The 18,066-nt window shown below is 40.2% G+C and overlaps 1 long non-coding RNA gene across 1 annotated transcript in view; it reads right to left on the bottom strand.

Annotated features, from left to right (window-relative positions):
• The window catches only part of LOC132647975 (uncharacterized), a 57,954-nt gene extending 40,827 nt beyond the window's left edge, over positions 1-17,127 (bottom strand). The window contains exons 1-2 of the long non-coding RNA XR_009586299.1: positions 16,864-17,127; positions 6,780-6,869 (exon numbers count right to left, since the gene is read on the bottom strand). This is a non-coding gene — a long non-coding RNA (uncharacterized LOC132647975). The remainder of the gene's footprint in view (positions 1-6,779; positions 6,870-16,863) is intronic.
• Positions 17,128-18,066: the final 939 nt, after the last annotated feature.

Raw genomic sequence — 18,066 nt, 5'->3', positions numbered from 1 at the left:
TTCACCATAAAAAAAAAAGGAGTTGTATTCACTCAGATCTTTAAAACTAGACAAGGATGTGATCAGAGGTGTTGACATTTCATTTATTTCCAGTAATATGCTGACATTTCAATAAAGGAAAAGCTATTCTAAGTATGAAAAGAAATGATTTCCTTACAACAACAACAATAAAATTATCTGCCAAGAAAGTTTTTTTTTCAAACATATCATAGGTTAAAAGCTTTCATAGCAGATCCTGCAAGTTGTTTTCAATGTAAAAATGTTCTCTTTAGTACAATGAGGCACAGGTAAACCATAACTGGCTCTTTCCAGCCCCGTGGTACTTTTGACTATATAATCTTATTTTAAATTTCACTCTTGTTCTTTGATCTTTCAAATGATTATAGTTTTCCTGGAGTGAAAATAACTTAAACTTACTAGACTTTTTAATATCTTTACAGCCAAACTGCTACAATTCTCACTTTGCTAATCTGTAATTCTCACAGAAGAGCTGGCAACGATACCAGGCCTTCAGCAAGGACCCTGCAGTGAAATCACTTCAAACTTCCTCTATTTTAATTTCAAATGATAGATTCTGTATATAAACCACACACACACACACACACACACACACACACACACACCATCAAATCCATCGACACATACCTGAGACGCTAACATTTCTCCCTGAGCTCGGGCTGAGGGCATTCATGCATCCCAGAGGCGCCAGTTTATTGTGGAACTCATAGAATAACCGCTCCTCCATCCCTTCTTACGGCCCAATGGCTCAGGTTCTTGGGATGGCACAACTCAGTTGGGCAGAGATTGTTCTTGAGCCAATTGTGTTGGATTTTGACCCTAGGTTTCCACTGGAGTCTCCTGGGAAGCTTTGTGAAGACAATGACAACATCTCAGCCCTGCTGTGTTCTTTTCTGGTATGCAGTCAGGATGGTGCTGGATATGTTTACTTATCTTCTTGATGATTCTGGCATGGCCTAGATTCAGAACCCCAGGACCATTGCTCTTTGTGTCACAGTTTTATATTTCAAAAGATTAGGATTATAGTTCCAGATTTTTCCTCATCCTTCTACAGTCTCAATTTCTCCTCTAAAAGTAGTTGACAAATGTATTTGAATATTCAGAGAATAAGCTGAAATTTGGTAAGTAAAACCCTTTTTCATAAAAACCCCAACTGTTTAAGACCCCTGTGCAAGCAAATTAAGGCTCCTGCACTCCAGTTTAAATAGAAATAGACTAATCATAAAAGTACTTGGCCACTTATATTTAAAAGTAAAGGAAGATAAAGCATCTTTAATAAAGGACAAAACAAACAGTAAAAGTCTATCAACTTCCTCTGAGAAATCTCAAGATATAAAAAAGATAAATTTAAGTATAACAAAATTAATCATCTTCCTAAACCAAGTGAATTTTAAAAATGTAGAAACTAATATATTTCACATATGCAAGCTATAACAGGATACAATCCTTTTCGCCCAAAACCTGCACCGTGTCACACCATCACATTTTTAAATGTTTATTTAAAAACCCTACGTCAATGAGCATTTTCAGAAAGAAGACACTCCTATTGCTAAGAATGATAAAAGTAGAATCAGTCTTTGCCTCTCGGAGGCAAAGTATAAATACGTGTTATGGCATTAAATGGCCCATTCCTTACTGCACAACTGCCTTACACTTGATCGTATGGCGATCTGCATAAAGTGATTGTCAGTATTACAGATAATATCGAATTAACCGAAGTTAATCGGTTAACACATCGGTGTGTGAAAACCAATTTTGAAAATGGTTGCAACCATTAAGTAAAAATAAATAAAAGTTTACAATGTAAAATCAATCCTCCATCTATACGCAAATGTACTTGTGTGTGTTTATGTGTGAGTGTGTTTTATGCTAAGAAAGATAAATACACGCATAGCAAATGGATTTTCAGGAAAACTAACAAACTAATACATTATTGCATTTGAGTTGAATGTTTTTATTTTTACTTTTTAATTTAAAATTTTTGTACTTGATTTAAATTATTTTTAAGATCAGTGAGGAAGAATTGTTGCCCCACAAAGTCCAAATTTTCTCTTGGGATTATTTAGTAAATTGTTACTAAACAGTTGGAGCCCTTTCTTCGTGGTAACCAAGGGAGAAAGTTGTGAAGGCACCTGAGAACGAGTATTGACTACTGCCATAACCCAGATTAAACTGACTCCAGGTGATCATGGCAGAAAAGAAAATGAGATAAACTGAAACAACTCTATAACAGAGACATTATTATCAAACAAATCTAGCTCACAAACCGAAAAACAACCTGCCCATATTATGGTAACTGATGCAATCATCAGGGGGCATTTCCGTAGGTATCTTACAATCCAGAAGGGAATGTGACTGATTGTTCACAGTGATGGTGAGGGAGGCCTGCCAAAAACATAAAATGCGTTGTCTTCTGGCTAGTTTTAAATCAACCTGGATTTAGCACAAGCTAGCATAAGCTAGACTCATTTGGGAAGAGGGACTCTCAATAGAGAATATGCCTCCATAAGACTGTCATGTACACAAGGATGTAACACGTTTTCTTAGTTAATGATTGTGACGCTACCCATGACTGTTGATCCTGGGTGTTAGAAGAAAGCAGGCCGCAAACTTTGGGCAGAGTGCAGGGAATCTTATGAAAGAAGAGGGAGATAGTAAGACCTGGAGAGGATAGGAGCTCCACAAGGAGAGCAACAAAACCAAAATATCTGGGCACAGGGGTCTTTTCTGAAACAGATACTCCAAACAAGGACCATGCATGGAGATAACCTAGAACCCCTGCACAGAAGTAGCCCCATGGCAGCTCAGTCTCCAAGTAGGTTCCCTAGTAAGGGGAACAGGGACTGTCTCTGACATGAACTCCCTGGCTGGCTCTTTGATCACCTCCCCCTGAGGAGGGAGCTGCCTTACCAGGCTACAGAGGAGGAGAGTGCAGCCAGTGCTGATAAGGGTCAGATGGAAGGGGAGAAAGACCTCCCCTATCAGTTGACTTAGAGAGGGGCATGAGAGGAGATAAGGAAGGGGGAGTGGGTTTGGGAGGGAACAAAGGAGGGGACTACAGCTGGGATACAAAATGAATAAACTGCAATTAAGTAAAAAAAAATAAAATTTTAATTAAAAAAAAAGAACAGAAAGAAAAAAAAAAGAAAGCAGGTCAAGCAATCCATGAAAGAGAGCAAGCCAAATAAGCACATTTCTCCATGACCTCTGAATCAGTTCCTGCCTCTAGGTTTTTGCCTTGAGTTCCTGCCTTGACTTCCCTAGTGATGTCAGCATGGAGTATCACTTGAGAGTTGCAAGTTGAAATAAACCCTTCTCCACCCACCTCTCAGACAGAACAAATATCAGGTACTGGCAATGATTTGAACCCTAAACAATATTTTTTCATCTGCTCCCTAATTTACTCATTTCTGCTACCCAATGAGGTACAGAAATGTTTTCCTGTTTTCCGCTTTAGAGATGAAATCACTAGGAGCTCCAGTCGTCAATTTCCAGCTAGTTTTCCAAGCCATTACTCCAAACCTCATAGTAGTTTCTAATGCTATTCACCCGGGGTCGGGGGGACACTCTTGATGCCCAGCTTCAAAAAATAACCTGGAAATTCTAATAGCTTGGTGGCCACAGCGAAATTCTAATCAAAACATAAGTTAATCAGGTGTGAGGTTATTCCCCTTTTGGCAAGGGATTTTGGGTGACAATGAGGAGAGGGAAGAGAGGGATGGGGTAGAGGATGAAGAGACGGGCACACACAGCTGTGACCACCTGAGCTCTCGAAGCAGCAATCAACTTCAAGGTGAGCTTTCAGCAGCCACCGGCCACCTCACACAGGGAAAAGCTCTTCTTCTAAATCCCGAGCGACTCAGCACAACAAACTTGGGATGAGTGCCGGTCACTGCATCTCGACCATCTGACCTAACTCCAATCCTTAAAACAGCTTATGTGGAATTTTGTGAATCAAAATAACTTTAAAAGAAAATTTGCCATTTTTACAATAGCTGAAGCAAGGGTTCAGAGGAAAGTCATGTTTCCCTACCATGTGGCTTCCAGATTTTGACCAAAAAGCCAAGGTAGCCAAGAAAAGATTTAGTACCCAGAACTTAACACTGTTGTGTTAAGTTATTAAATTAGACCAAGTTTGTAGTGTACAATATCTTCTATATTTTTTTAAACATTTCTAGCATAAACTTAAAAACTAGGATAAGGACCATTTATCTCAAAAATAGTATCCCTTCTGATTGCCCAATAATTTGTATAATCAAGTTAGAAACTAAATTCTAGTTAAAAAGTACTGCAATGGAAGCAAGTTGAGATCCCATATTATAGTACATTGTTTAGATTTTATTTAATATATCATTCCACTTTAATAGTTTAATCAATAAATTGGATTACTTGGTAGTCATTATGCCAAATTATATGTTGTCAACATGTACTAGTTAAAAGGATCAGTGGTATGTCCGTGTTGCTAAGACCCTTCCTCCCTAAAACAGTGACAGAAAAAGTAAAATTCTCTTCTTATAATGCAAGTAGTTTCACTTTCAAACAATTCAGTGTTTTATCATATCTGACCTTCTCACAACAGTGCTGGAAAAGAGAAGTCAGAAATCTGACAAAAAGACTCCCTCAACCTGAATGTGATGAGATTAAACATTCTATCATAATCATTACTGAAGCATCCTTTGAAGGAAAAGCATAACAATTTCTCTAAAGTTACAAGCACCTGATGCTTATAACTGGGATAGCTGGGAAATAAGACATAGTAAGCATATCTTTTCATAGGAAAACAGTGTGGTATGCCTCACTGAAGCTCTAAAGAAGCAAATAGGAGGAATGGCACCTGCAAAACTTCTGAAAATCAGATTATCAATACTTATTTCCCATTTGATATTCTACTCTAAGACCAAACTAGAGACACTCCTCTGAAGACTGTTCTCTTACTTTCTCTGAACTTCTTTTACTTTTTTAGGTCTTACTTTTTCTCCTACTTCACTTGTACCTGTTTGTGGGAAACCATTTAATATTTTTGATACATGCTTATACTAGGCAATGTTTAACTCAGGACCAACCCACCTACTTCCTGAAACATTTTTTCTTTATAACAAAACATTTGAAGTTGTGCCTTTTTGAATATGATATTCAACTATGTTGTTCATAGTCAACCTGCTGTGAAGTAACATCCAAAGCTTCTTGCTCTTAAGTGTAACTTGGACCCAATTGATAAACTCCTCCTCAGTAACAGAAAGCCCTTCTGTTGGTTTTAGTCAGCATCAGTCTCCACAGCCACATTTTCCTGATTGGCTTGGTCATCCTTTGTTTCTTGTGTTGCCTGAGCATCAGAGCTATGTCAATAGACATAAGGGTATGTGAACATACCTGGATGATACTCACTAAGGGACACAAAGCAGTCTTAGGTTAGCTGATGGCAAGGCCATAGGGTGCTCAGTGCCTGGATTAGAACAGTGAAGAACATGGTCTTTCTGGCGCTGGAAGATGGCATCATTGTACCATCTTTTCTACATTTAGCCTATCTTCCAACACTTTTCAAAGTTTTAACTGTGAGTCTGCACATGTTCACAATAGCCCAAAGTAAAATGTGTCTCCAATACAATCTCAAATGGAAATCCATAATCTCCAATATATCTTATAGTGAATCATATTGCTTTATTCATTTCTAGCTTTCTGTATGCTATAATCATAAATACTTACAAGACAGCTGGTGGGAACCAATTCCAAATGAGAATTTATACTTTACATTTTAGTAAAATAAGTTATTTTAAAATTGGTCCCACATTTTCGTGAACACCTAGGAATGCTCTTGTTTGAATTTTCTTTGGAATTCCTTTCTGAAACAACACTAACTGAACTATAAAATATTTTAATGAATTCCACTTCTAAACACATTCTAAATGCAGCTTCTAACCATGCTCTCTAGTTTGTAGACTTACAACAAAATGAAGAGCTGGGTTTTTATTTAGCCGCCATCTTCTCTTCTCATTTTAAAACATTGAAAATAATTCGTTGGATGCTTTCTGCTTTTTCCCTTGTTATATCTCTGAATTCCCTAAATTTTATCTTATTATATGCTTACTCAAGCCCAACATCATGTATTATCTCCTGGAAGTTTCATTCTCCAAGTGTAGGTTTGGTATAATTTTCTGTTTAAATGAAAGGACTTAGAGAAATACACTTGTGGAAAATTCTAAGACACTACTGTGTCTCAGCCTCCTTTGTGTCTGTGTGGCTTAAAATCATACTCACTAGGATATAAGCATTACCACCTAGGCTGAAATAAATTTACTGATAAGTTTTGGTTCATGGAAAAAAGTAAAAATTAATCTAATTATATGTCTTTGATATCACAAGAAAGTATAAAAGGCTCCAAGGGGGATTGGGATTTGAAATCGAAGGCATATGTGATGAGTCAGGACATTTACTTAGGCAGCTGCAGGTTGGTCTGAAAAAGTCTGCTTTCCAGACTAAAGTAAAATGTAGAATGTCTGGAGGTAATGTAAAAATAATGGTGTGGGGGGTGGGGTGGAAATGAGCTAGTAGAGAGCTCTTACTTGATTTGAATGAATCCAAACAAAAAACATTAATCATTTTTAAAAAAGCATTGCATAACTAGAGCCTTAACAGTTAAAAAAGAAATCCATGAAAAAAGAAGAAGAAGAAAGGTCATCATCTCTAAAGTCCAAAAATATTCCATGTTAAAAAATTGTTGTGTGGGGCCTGGAAGTGATGGCTTGGTGGTTAAGGTCACTTACTCCTCTTCCAGAGGACCCAGGTTCAAATGCCAGCACCAACATGGCAGCTCACAACTGATTCCAAGATCTGACACTCTCAGATGGACATACCTGCATGCAAAAAATACCAATGCACATAAAATAAAGGTTAAGAAACTTTAATTTTTTTTATTTTTATTAATTACACTTTATTCACTTTTTATCCCCCCATAAGCCCCTCCCTCCCCCCTTCCCGATCCCACCCTCCCTCTCCCTTCTTCATGCATGCCCCTCCCCAAGTCCACTGATAGGGGAGGTCTTCCTCTCCTTCCTTCTGATCCTAGTCTATCAGATCTCATCAGGAGTGGCTGCATTGTCATCTTCTGTGGCCTGATAAGGCTGCTCCCCTTGAAAGAGGTCAAAGAGCAGGCCAATCAGATTATGTCAGAGGCAGAACCTTTTCCCATTACTATGTAACCCACTTGGATGCTGAACTGCCATGTGCTCTCTTATGTAAGAAGTGGGAAATAGTAAGAGCTGGAGAGGATGGGAACCACACAAGGAGAGCAACAGAACCAGAAAATATGAACACAGGGAACTTCCCAGAGACAAATATTCCAACCAAGGACTATTCATGGAGATAACCTAGAACCCCTGCACAGATGTAGCACATGACAAGGTTAATAAATTTTAAAAAAATGTTGTGTGTGAATCTCAGACTGTAGAAGGGCGACCAAGACAAGATGTGGACTCTTTTTGAAGATAAATATAGTGTTAAATAAGAGGAAACAGACGAGCAGCTCCACCCAATTGTCTGACATCTTCTACCTGGGATAAAATGAGTATTTGTCACACACCAAAAGGTGTTATGAGAGATAAAGAGTGACAGTAATGGTGGATGAGAAATGCTGAGTAATGTCAAGTGATCTAGTAATTATTGAGTGCTAGCTAGATGGAAATGCTCTTCTAAACACTATGGTGACAATTCATTCTGACCCCCAGCACAACCCTGTCACCATGTGCTGGCAAATAAGCTGTAGCACAGTAGTAGTCAGTAGCTTTCCTAAGCTGCCCAGGGGTAGTGTGAGGAGATGAATGCAGAGGTTCTACCCACAGAGAAGGGGTGCCCTACTATCTCATCTCTTAGAATTCAGGAAGAGTGGCTGATGGGAAGGAAGAGGGAAGCTCCTGACCAGAAGGGGTGGCTCTTGAAAGAGTTGCCTCATTTCCTTTATTTGGTGAATAATATGAGAGACAGTTGGACATCTGACACAGGGCTACAAAGGAAGGACACACTGTTAAGTACATTTTTAAGGAGTGTTTGAGGTGAAACAACTTGGAGTATAGGATTTTTAGTGAAAACAAAGCAGGATACAGATTACAGAAAGGGATGGATGCCACTCCTGGGAAAATTATTATATTCACTAATGTGTCACAGCAGAAAAAAGTCCTTTTTTTTTCTATTTAACTACAAAACAGTGAGTTAAATTTAAATTCTATTTTAAGACGGCAAAAAGGGAGTTGGAGCTTATAGTATGAAACCTCTAAAATGACCCCAAACACTCCCAATCTCATCACTGCACAGTCCTCCCCTTGAGCAGAGCTAGGACGGGCTGGCTCACCGTTCAGAAGCACAGAATACAGAACAACTACCACCACCAAGATTAGTTCTAAAGAGCACAGATGCCACTCTGAGTTCTGTCCTTCACAGTTCCCAGGAATTGTGGAGGAGTGAGGTACTACCTCATGAGACAATCCTGGGAAAGGCCCATGTGGTAAAAGACAGACCTTCCAAAAACCAACTGTACATGTGGATTTTTATGCTGGAGAGATAGTTCTGCCAGTGAAGTGCTTGCCACTCAAGCATGAGGACCTTGGCTTGATCCTATGGACCCAAGGAAAATAGCCAGGTATAGTGATGGTGCTTGTTACTCCAGTGCTAGGAAGTCAAAGGAAGCAGATGGATGGGGCTCATTAACCAGCCAGCCACAGCGAAGACATGAGCACTGGGTTCCATTGAGAGGCCTGATATCTAAAAACCAAAACAAACAAACAAAAAAAGGTGGACAATTCCTGAGGAATGACACCTATGCCTAACCTCTGACCTCCACAATCCCATGCACAGTTGCACACATATACATACAACCTGTCACAATTTTTAAAACTTCATGAATAGCTTTGGCAAATGCACCCAGCTAAGTGGAAGGCAGATTTCTGGCTGAAGGAAACTGAGAGGTCACCAATATTTGTTGCATTAGCCTATTGTTTTTCAGTAATACATTAGCAATAGCTATCTCTACAAAACTTCAATCTCTCTATATACACAATATTCTATTTTCAACTACTATTTTTTTATCATAGAATTCTACTTCACAAACAACCTTAGCCAAGAAGAAAGAGAAGCAAGATGGAAGGAAAACAAAAACAGTGAAAACCTCTTGGAGGGAGAAAGCAAAGCAGGGGTGGGGGGGAAGACTCAACCAAGCCTTTCTCAATACATTACCAAGCCAGAGGGAAACAGAAGTCAGCATGTGAGAGTGTCTGTGACTCCTGCCTGATATTCATTGTATCTGCCTGTGTGTAGTGATCTGTCATTCCACAGCTTCTACTCATTATTTGTTGGTTTCTCGTGTTTGTGTTTTGAACTGAGCAGTAACAGTGCTGGCTGAAGCAATTTGGAAATCTCACCATGCCCTTAGTCAACATCTGTTTATTTGTACTGCTGCTTCTTAATCAATTATTTGATTAATATTATCTTTAGCCCCGAAGTTCAATTAGAGATACACCTTTTTATAGACAATAAGCAGTGGGTAACAACTGATGGAACCCAGCATGTCTAGGTAGTTAGAGTGGGCATTATTTTTTATTTGCTTTCAAACTGCAGAGCAGGAGGAACAATAGACAGTAAACAACTCATTTTGTACAGCTTTTGTGAGACTTGAAAAGAATTTGGACTTAATGGAAACGATGCTTTGTTGGGAGCCCCACGAAAGAAGCAATAGAAGGCCCGAGCGGTAAGTGCCTCAACTGTCTTCACACGGGGGAGCACCACATTTCACTTGAAAATTAGGTGGTAAAGGTCAGTGTGTAGTGTAGCATTAATAGGTGGTATCTCACTAAGACTCTTCACCTCCTGCCTTGAGAAAACTTTCAAGGTTTCCACAGATAAAGAGAAGGACTCAAGGACCAGAGTCACCTCAGATATGTAGATGACACTGTCGTCTTTTGCTTAAGCTGAAGACCTTGAAGCAGTGGTGAAAGAGAATAGCATGAGAGCAAAGACTCTAGATCATAGCAGAAAAGAAGCATATGCAAAACCACATGAGTACATACATTCAAGAGGGAAAGCTGGCTGAAAAAAAAAATTAGGCATTGCAAAGGAGCGTTTGTTGAGGCCATATGGCGCATATTGTTACAACCCCGAAAGGTTCAGAAAGCAGAATAGACCCTTGTTAGAATCTGTGCAAAGCTGAAAATGAAGAGTTTCTTACATTTAAAGAATTATCTACTAGGGGAAAATAAAAAAATGTGATGCCTGCACATGCCCAGTTTGGGCAACTCTAGTAAAAGCACACATATTTAACACTGAGACAGAGGAAACTTGTGTAATAAAAATTTTTAAATACATGTTTTGTAAATAGACAAAAGAAAAACCTGTTGGAAGAGGACCAAGGTCAACACTTACTAGCAAGGAAAACACTCTGCCTTCCTCAAAGATGTAAACTATCAAGGGAGAGCCACAGGCATACCTCTGAAGTGTGGGACAGCCCTTCCCCCACTCCAGGAGAGCAAAGGGACCTGTCATGTCCCCTCAGGAACTGAGATCTCAGTCTCCCTGAATTGTCATAAACAGAAATCATCAAAGCATAAAACAAACGTGTGAGCCCTATCATTCTCCTATATTTTACATTAACCCTGGATCATGGTAGATTTTTTTTTTCTTACCCTGCAATTCAGAGGTATAAAAGTACTCCATGAGGAGGGAGGTTACTTATTAAGAAATTAATATACAAGGGAAAAGTTTTCTATCATAAAAGACAAGTTTGTTTGTTTTTTTTTTTAAAGATCTTTATAAAAACAAGACATGCATCACTCCTCTTGGCGCTAAGTGAATAAGCGAACATTAAGAAACCTCTTCACAAAATGAGTTCATGGTATATTCATCAGTAAATGCCAGCTGAGTACCTTCTTCTGTGTGTCAAGTATTATGCAAAGGGTCAAGGTGAATGAGAAAATTTCCCTCGATGAGTTGGCCGTTTAGCAAGGAAGTGGTGGAAGAAGGAAAGATAAGCAACAATAAATTGAATATTTGTGCAAAGAGACATTTAAGAGAAATACAGATGGCTATAACAGAGTCTAAAAATATAGAAACTGATCGGAGAAGGTCGATAAATTAGTGTGAGTGCCTGATAAGTTGCGATATCCAAGATGAAAAAGAGTGTTCTAATATCAAGGAAGGGGAAGTGAGCTTGCAGGGTGGAGGTAAGGAGGGGGAATTTGTGCATGCACACATACATATACAGAAAATATTTAAGAGAAAAAGGGAAAGAGAAGATATTTAAGACATTTAAGCCATCTGAGAAGATAAAAAACAAGTCCAGCACAACTTGGACATTGGTGTGAGGGAGCCCTACAAGGAGAGACCAAAGGGTGGTTATTTCAAAGGCAACAGAAAGACATCAAAGATGGCCAGCTAAAAATTGCACTTGTCCTTCTCAGTGAGCAATTAAAGAAAAAGCAAATTCAATAAACCTCCAGCAATCCTCACAACACAGATCTAAGCTTCCAAAGGATGGGCCCCACAGCAAGGTGAACTCTAGGGTACATTTTGTGTGTTAGGGGAAGAGAGAACAGCTGGAACTTATCTAATGCAGCAGAAGGAACCTTGTCTTCCTAAAAGAAGAATGCGTAGAAGATTCCAGAAATCAGCACTAGGTTGTAGTTCCCTGAGTGATGAGAGGTCTAGCAAGTGAACTAACTGCCATGTCTGTAGTTACCTGGTATGTATAAAAGGGCCTTGTAGGCAGGTTAAATCAGTGAGCTTGAAGCAGAGAGGCAATCCTGGATTTTCCTGAGTGGCTCAGATACACCACACCCTACCTGTGATCTCAAGGGCTGTAGGAGAGTGACAAGTGGGCAGAGGCCATGTGACAACAGTAGCAGTGGGAGCAAAGGCCATGTGGCACGTGCCTGGGGGATGTGGAGTGCAGGTGGCTTCCGGAAATTGAACAAATTAGAGAAGGCAGAAGGAGCCCCCAAAAGGAACTAGCTCTGTCCTGTGCACATTGCAAGACTCACTTCAGACTTCTGACCTCCCCTAACAATAAACTTCTGTTGTCTTGGGTCACTCAATTGGTGGCGATTTGGTATAGCTGCAATAAGAAAATAACAAAATAGATACAATTCCAGCAGAACAACCAGGAAAATATATCAGCAGGGTGACTAGCTGTCCCAGGCTGCTCAGTCTGGTCCCAGTTTCCAGCTGTTATCTGGCTTATTTATTCACACTGTCTCCTTTCTCTCCCCAAGTACTCTACTGAGTATTATAAATCTATATAGACAAAGCTATTAAAGCAGGTGCTAGCAACAGAAGCAGATATCCGAGGAACACTTACACAGAGTATGACTTTCACTCTTGCCAAAGCCCAGGTTGCATTAAAACGTTTACACAATTAACCACAGTAATGGCAACAAAAGCACCAAAATTACACATTTCTATAAAAATGGAAGGAATATGAAGGCTAGAATACTGAGTAGGGCTTCCACAGAGGGTCTGGCTTGGTTGCAAGCCAAGACACTGAAGTACATGGATGCTGAGGGGAGATACATGCCCTCAGGAAACTGCAAGACCAATTAAGTAACCTGTGAGTGAAAATAAACTACTCAGTGCTCTAATCTGACTTGAGAGAGACAATGCCATGGTACGTGGAATTCTTAGTGGCAGATGTGAAGTTAGAAAGGAGGGACAGCCTCCAGACTAAGCCTATGGTGAAGGGGCCTTCAGAATCCCAATCTCCACCTTGCTTCCAGCTTTCATTATTAGCTGTGTGCTTGTCACAGAAGGCCATTGGGCCTGCCCTCCCCAGTCACACCACTGTCATTCTGAGAAATGTTACTTTGTGCCTGAATTTATATCTACCATGTCTGTGCTTTCAGATCTCTGATTCGTCACTGTTTCTGCCACTCAATTAGATATCACTTTCAACTTGGGTGCTTCCTTCTACAAACTAACTTTACCTTCATTGTTTGGGATTAGAGGCGTGGACCACCCTGCCTGCGACTAAGCTTTTCTTTACCTGAAACTTGCTCTCTAACCAGACTGGCCTTGAACTCAGATCTGCTTGGCTCTTTCTCCTGGATTAAAGGCTTGTTTGTTGTATTCCAGCCAGCTCTCACAGACCTAGAAGGTCTTTAGATGTAATCTCTTGCCAGAACAGCCACTTTCTGGATTAACATTCCTCTACAACAGGGTCTTCAGGTAAATCAAGGGGAGTAGCACTGTTTTCTGAGTTCTCATGGAAAAATCAGGCCCACCCATTTCCGCTGATTATTTTCTAGTTGTCTTGAAATATTTGATGAACAGAAATGACATCAGAGGCATCCTCGTTCCCTAATTCTGAATAGGAAATAGTTGTTCAGTACTCCCCAGTTATGAGTTGGTCTTTTCTTGTGTAACAATGACCATAGTTTGTTTCTATTTTCAGGTCACTCTCACTGCAACACACGCAGTCAGCTGTTGTTAAACAGTGTCATGCAAGTGCTATCATGGCATCCCTGTTTCCGCACAATGGGAGTTCTCCTTTTAGCTCACACCCAAGATAGAATCCCTATTCTCGATACTTGGAAGCGATCCTGACACCTTTTGTGGGTCCAGGATGGTCAGAACAGAAGGGCAGCCAGCCGGAAGAGACTGAACTCACACACAAGCACACGCAGCCTGGGATCCCTTTCTTCCCAGAAAGTCTAGTGAGCTCCATCTGTCTTTGTTCCCACAAGTGCTTTTCTTACAGCCTCTCCCAACAAGTTCCTGACTCTTAAAATTCAAAGACAAGGCACAATCCTGGAACATCTCTTCTTTACTATCCAGATCTCTCCCTTCTATCTGCCTTCGATTACCCCTCCTTTGTTTTCTCTGCACCACTGCCAGCCTCCTTGTCCTTGATGGCATGCCTTTCCTGGTCCTTAGTCCAGGCTTCCCCCATTGTTCTGGATTTCATCTCCTCGAATCTTCCTAAGACTTCTGTCTTTCCCTTACCTGCTGTATCATCGGAAACTTCAAACCCACCCACTCTACACAATCCTGACTGTGTATTGAAGCCCTCTCTGATGAATGGCGTTTTTATAAACCTTCCACTTCTGGTTTACACATTTTTTTTTCTCTTTACAGAGGAACATCTCAAAGGTAGAACCAAATGACAGAGGCCATCACATCTACCATTTTTCCCCCATCTCCTTATCTCTTTTAAATATCATGAAGACAAAACTAGTTTTCTAACTGTATAAAATATACAGCTTTTTTTTTTTTTTTTGGAAAATCAGAAAACAAATTAAACTGTAAGGAAGAAGGTAAAAATAACCTAAATCCTCACCTCCCTAAGACTACCCCCTTGTGCATTTGGGAAATATTATTTTGCATGCTTCCTATATATGAGCTGAAACTACTCTAACCAGTAATAGTACATATGACATCAGATTCCTTTATCATACCTTGTCAAACTTCAGTTTTTTATTTAATCCCCACCCCCCACCCCTTTAACATAACAAGGCACTGCGCATGTGGTAGCTGAACTTCTCCTGGCCTGAATCCTCCTTACAGCCCTCCTGTTCCTATACTCACATGCAAAGAGCGGGGTAACCGGTTTTCTGACTCTTTATTGCCATCGGGAAGCAGATCTGTTGGGGACACAGAGATCCTTGTACACACAGAGACACACTAAAAGAACCAAGAATGTTAATCCTGCAGAGGTGACTCCTCGATGGGGGAGATAAAAATCAAACACCTGAATTCCATCCAGAAAGATGGGAGTGGATTTTGTTAATGACCTGGTGACCTTTTTCTATCTGTGGAGGAAGACCTCACCCAAATTTCCCAAAATGATTATTCCAGACCCTTCCCTCCCTAGACTGTTCCCCATTCTTTGGGAAGGTGTCAGATGTACTCTATGGCCTGCTGACCTCCAGGCTATCAGTCAGAGACCACATTAGATCTTATGCCTTTCAGCTATAGAGCCCACCGTCCTCACGGCCGCAGGTAACTTTGTGAGGGAGTTTCTGGGTAGTCACACCTTAAGCCTCACTGTGCACCCAGAAGTGCTCTGATTGAGCTGATCGTTTCGTGGAAACCTTTTCCCACACTGTAGTGTGTTTTAAATAGGCTGGCAATGAGCTGCCTGCCATTAGACGCCCTGAAGTCTGATCCAGGTTGACAAAGTCAATCTGCACTGGGTTTTCATTCTTATCTCTTCTCGGGCACTGGCTGCATTGACCCCTGCAGGGTTCCCCTCATAGATCATAAAGATTTCACATGTTAAGTGATACATATGAAATTGATTGTTTGGTGAGTGAATAAAATTTCAACGTAAAGCGTAGTATGAATTATTCAGCACCCTTCCACAGAAAGGCGAATTCACTTGATTCTAGTTCACGAGGAACGTATGTGCTTCCTCCTCTCACACTGATACACTCCAACTATCCTTGTACATATTTTCTTACACACTGGATTCTTTACTTCTTTGGGAATACAAGTAGTTGGTGGTTGGATGTGTTTGTACTTATTTGTATGGCATCTTAGATTATTTTCTATAATGTCCACAATTTTCAAAACACAATGCTCCTCCGCTCTCAAGCCTGTAAGCGTGAAAAAAGCAGTCATTAAAATGCTGTAATCCTCTGTGATAGGCTCCTTCCTCCATGATTAGCTTCCTTAGGTGGACAGATTTTAGTAGGATTATCCTAGATTCTATGTCTAATATCCACTTATGAGTGAGTCTACACCATGTGTGTCTTTCTGCTTCTGGGAAACCTCACTCAGGTTGTTCTTTTCTAGATCCTACCAATTGCCTGCAAAATTCATGATTTCTTTGTTTTTAATTGCCGAGTAGTATTCGTACCACAATTTCTGTATCCACTAAAGACTCCACCCAGCAGGGTATCAAACAGATGCTCAGATTCATCCCAAACTTTGGGCATAGTACAAGGAATCTTATGAAAGAAGGGGGAGATAGAAAGACCTGGAGGGAACAGGAGCTCCACAATGAGAGTAACAGAACCCAAAAAAAATCTGGGCACAGGGGTCTTTTCTGAAACTGATACTTCAGACAAGGACCATGAATGGAGATAACTTAGACCCTCTGCACAGAAGTAGCCCAAGGCAGCTCAATATCCAAGAGAGTTCCCCAATAATAGGACCAGAGACTATCTCTGACATGAACTCAGGGGCTGGCTCTTTGATCACCTCCACCTGAGAGGGGAGCAGCCTTACCAGTCCACAGAGGAAGACAAAGAAACCAGTCCTGATGAGACCTGATAGACTAGGATCAGATGGAAGGGGAGGAAAACCTCCCCTATCATTGAATCGGGGAGGAGCATAGAAGAAGAAGAGGGAGGGAGGATGGGATTGGGAGGGGAAAAGGGAGGGAGCTACAGCTTAGATACAAAGTGAATAAACTGTAATTAATAAAAATTTTAAAATTTTTAAAAATAATAAAAATAAAAAATGCTATAATCCAGGCATAATTGTGAACTTTCTATAGATATTAGCTCAAAAATAGGAGGAAAATTTGTGGGCTGAGAAATTTTCCCAAGCATATATGATTTTTAAATGATGAAGCAAGGATTTAAACCTCGATTAACTAGCTTCACAGCTCTCACTCTTAATCTTAAGCTGTTTTTCTTTGGGTTTTTTTTCCCAGTGTATAAAAGGATAAAACATTATCTGTTCTTGTTCTTTTAATTCTGGTGTGTTTTTTTTTTTTTCAGAACACAGATGTACTAGGGCATTTTCTAAGATTTGTATTTCTCATTTAGGTATTTTCTGTAAGTAACTTATTTGTGTTTATATAGATATGGATTACATTGAGCTTCTATTACAGAAAGCTCACGTAAAGGGGACATAGGGAAAACTTACCTTTCTTTCGAATTAAAAGTGCAGGAACAAAAGTCCTGCCATGGTGCAGGGGTCTTCTAGATCCCTGGGAAACTGGATGCATCAAGGTTTGCCTCCTCCTTTCTTGAGCCATAAAGTCATTTTGATGATCGCAGGATGGTTATGTACCACTTAATCAGAGGAGAAAGAAGATGGGGAAAAGAGAACCAAGGAAGGTGTTTTGCAGATGCCCATAGAGAAAGCTATGTTGTGAACTGACTGCACACTCCAGCTGCAGGGAAGGCTGCAGCTCCCAGCTGAACCCAGGATGTCTGAATGAGGACAGTACTCCAGTGAGAAGAAACAAAGGAGAGTGGGCAGACTAGCACGCCTTACAGTCACACTCTCCATTCAGTTTTCCCCCATTGGACTGTTTTCTTGTTATGAAAATTGTGAGACCTCTCTTTTGACCTGCCTTTTGTGTTCCTCTACTACAGACTTAGAGATAAAACTAGAAACAAAACTAACACAGACCTGTAGTGTTTTCATTATAGGAAGGATGCAGGAAAAAGAAAATGCATGGTGTATTAAGTGCTAAAAGAATGTTCGTAAAGAAAAGTAAAGGAAGATGGAAGGACGGGCCAGCAGGTGGCTCCTCCAGTAAAGGCACTTGTCTCTGAGCCTGAAGGTCTGTGTTCCACCCCCACAACACACATGGTGGAGAGTAAAAACCACCTTGCAAAGGCTGTCCTCTGAGATCCACACAGGTTCACACAGGCAAGCACATACGCAACTCTACAGAAATGGAAAATAAATTGAGAAAAGCGTTTTTAAAATAAAAAATACGGGAGCACAAAGATACAAAGTTACAGTATGGACAAAGCCAGCCACTGAAAGGACAATACTGTTTTAAAGTATGAAGAGATTAAAAACATTTCGGGCATCAATATTTTTAAGAAAGGTGTTAGAGAAACAAAGGCTGTAATAACAGGTCTATTCTGAGAGGCAGAAGCAGCAACTGTGTGTAGAGTGATATAGCCCCTGTGCGGAATGTTAGTTCTCCTCTTATCAATGTGGACAGCCAGCAGAAGTTCTGACCCCTTCGCTAAGAACATATTATGGTAAAGATAAAGACACGAAGCAAATGAGCATTTAGAAGACTGTTAGAGGACACCTGGTAAGTGCATACGAATGAATGAATGAATGAATGAATGAATGAATGAATGAATGAATGGGTGATGACAG

This window comes from Meriones unguiculatus, chromosome 15, assembly GCF_030254825.1.
Source record: "Meriones unguiculatus strain TT.TT164.6M chromosome 15, Bangor_MerUng_6.1, whole genome shotgun sequence".
Classification (NCBI taxonomy): Eukaryota; Metazoa; Chordata; class Mammalia; order Rodentia; family Muridae; genus Meriones; species Meriones unguiculatus.
This window is presented reverse-complemented; position numbering and strand designations above follow the sequence as displayed.